Here is a 3,156-nt window from a genome sequence, read left to right on the forward strand (position 1 = left end):
CCTTCGATGGACTATAGATGAAAAGGTTATCAGCTGTTGCGCCTCCATTATCCCGCTGCCCGAAGGAGTGCAAGCTCTGGTGGGGCGCGATATACTTGCTCAGATGGGGATGGTCCTAACTACCGAGACCCCAGCCCCTTTTTAGGTACGGCCATTGCTTGGACTTTCCCGATCCCATTGAAATGGAAGACCGATTCACCTGTCTGGATTGAGCAGTGGCCGTTAAAGAGGGAAAGTCTGCAACAAGCTCACAAGTACCCTTTGGGTCCCCAGCCGGTGGGTCAAACCCGCCACAGAAGAAGGCAGCACCAATAACGGTGAAGGATCTTCGAAGAACACCGCCTGAGAGGCAGTTCCACTGGACCTCAGTCATAGAGACTCATTAACGCATGAACGAATGTAGCAGGCGATTGATTGTTTGCGCTTTGTGTGCATGCTGTGACCCTTGGGTATTGTGTGAGTGCGTGCAGTGCGGGAACGAGTGGTGGCGCCGCGCCACACTCTCAAGTCGCTGGTGTGAGAAGTGTTTCGAAAAACAGCTTGCGATACCCAGGCTCTTGCTTGTTACAGGGCACGAGCCACCTAACAGCGACCGGTATTTTTCGTTGCCGAACCAGCTGGGTTACGTCAGCAAGCAGGCAAGCTGAATTAATATTAGCACGCGGTCTTGAGTGCAGCAAGACCAACTTGGTGCCAGCTATATGGTCCGTCTCAAGGGAGGACTGGGAGCAGGTAAAAGAAAAGTGTCGTAAGCGCTTTGTTTGGAAACAGAAAAAGGGTAGACGGAAGTTGTTTTAAAAAATTGTGTTTTAACGATATAGATTTAGCAAAATGTTGTTAGCTATATTAATCACGTTTAGTGCCATTATGGTAGATGTAACTGCTGTACCTACATTGCCTTTTGATCGTTATAGTAGGGCTTGTTATACTTAGTTGTGCAATATCGTGTATTAAACGGATAATAATGCAAGCTACACACAATATTTGGCTGGCACAAAATAAAAACGGGGGAATTATGGAGGAATGGCTAGCAAAGCAGGGGCATTTTGACATAGAAATGCTAAGTCATCAGGATCTCAAGAAGTATCGAAAGCAACTAGTTTAGGAACCAATCAGGGACAAGGTCAGACTGTCCTTGTTTACCAGATAGGCACGGTATCAGGAACTTGTGGTTACGAAGTTATGAGAAGAATCCGTTAGAACAGGATGTCGAGGCGGGACTTGACTTTTAGACTAACAGCCAATAAGGAGCTTAGCTTTTGCAATATGTATGAGCTAGTTAAGACTGCTATAAATTGTGTAACCAAACTGCAATAAACGAAGCTTGCTGATCTCTCATATTGAGCGACTGCTTCTTCCCTCCGTTCCGGCAAATGGCACGACAGCCGTGGAATCTTCACTCCGCTCCATCCTCTATGGTATGTTGCAGGGAGTTGCTGTGTTAGTGGATTCCTCACATGCCTGCTGCAGCTGTGTCCCATCCTCAGAGCTCCTTTTGCTTTTCCTCAATGGGTGAATGATGCTACGTTTTTCATATAAACTTTAATTTTCAGATGTAAAACCTTAATTTTACTAATAATTCCACACATATGAACGCATATGTTGTGTTTTAACCCCAGCCGACAACTAAGCACCACACAGCCGCTCACTCACCCTGCGGTGGGATGGGGGACAGAATCGGAAGAGCAAAAGTGAGAAAACTTGTGGGTTGAAATAAAGACAGTTTAATAGGTAAAGCAAAAGCTGTGCATGCAAGCAGAGCAAAACAAGGAATTCATTCACTACTTTCCTTGGGCAGGCAGGTGTTCAGCCATCTCCAGGAAAGCAGGGCTCCATCATGCGTAATGGTTACTTGGGAAGACAAACGCTATCACTCCCAATATCCTCCTTTACTACTTCTTCCACCAACTTTTATATTGGTGAGCATGATGTCATCTGGTATGGAATATCCCTTTGGTTAGTTGGGGTCAGCTGTCTCAGTTGCTTCCCCTCCCAACTTCTTGTGCTCTTCTAACCAGCTCACTGGCGAGGCAGTGTGAGAAGCGGAAAAGACTGTGGAAGCACTGCTCAGCAGTAACTAAAACATCCCTGTATTATCAACACTGTTTCCAGCACAACTCTAAAACATAGCCCCATACTAGCTACTATGAAGAAAATTAACTCTATCCTAGCCAAAACCAGCACAGCATATTTAGTGTCTAAAGGTAGACACCTGTTCAAACATAGCACACATACTTCAGCAACTCTATTGCTGCAACCTTATGGTGTTGTATCACACCCTTGTGTTGTCAGATCCACTGGAGATCGTGCACTCCTAGGGGCAGGGAATATATCATTTTATTCTTTGCTGCATGGAATCTAGCAAACTTTGGCACCATATTATGGCAATTAACAGTATCAACGAAAGAACTCGGGTACTGCAGACAGCTGCCACCTCCAGCCATTCGACTGCACCTGCTGCAAAGCAGCTCTCACTAGGCCGGGGCTGACAGGCATTTGGAACAGCGTGGGGCTCCCAATGGCACAAGGTGGAAGCAGCTGGACAGGGGCGAGGGGACAACAGTGGCTCGTTGCATGTAGCCACAGCCAGGCTCCTGCCCGGTAGAACAGAGCTGCCCCTTGAGGTGCAGACCCACTGTGACAGGCTGGTGGGGAACGGCAGGCTGTCATCACCTTGCCCCATTGCATGACCCTGCTCGGGACCCAGCGGGCCACTCACATCCCAGGTAGAGGGGAGCAGAGGCAGATGTTTTGTTCTGGACACTTTCCACCAACATAACATAATATGTCAGTTGAGGGGGAGGGAAGAAAAAAACAGGAGAAAAATTCCCAAAGAGGAATTAGGAAGAAGCACATGTTCCTCTCACCATCGCTCCCTGGCCTAACCTTGCCTTCTGCGGCTGAGGAAGCGCCCGGACCTCGCCGGCACCGCCGGGCTCCGCGCCTCGGAGGCAGCGACCCCGGCCCCCCTCCGCTGCGGGGGGGAGCTGAAGGCGATACCGCCGGTAGCCAGCCCCGCGGGCCATCTTGTGGCGAGCCCGCGGCCAGGACACAGGGCGGGCGGTGGTGAGCACCACCCCTCGGTTGCTGTCAGTCAGCGGGCGGGGCGGGGCGGGGCGGTGGCCGCGCCGGGACAGAGGCGGCGCCAGCGGCAGG

The sequence above is a fragment of the Opisthocomus hoazin genome, chromosome W (genome assembly GCF_030867145.1).
Source record: "Opisthocomus hoazin isolate bOpiHoa1 chromosome W, bOpiHoa1.hap1, whole genome shotgun sequence".
Lineage (NCBI taxonomy): Eukaryota > Metazoa > Chordata > Aves > Opisthocomiformes > Opisthocomidae > Opisthocomus > Opisthocomus hoazin.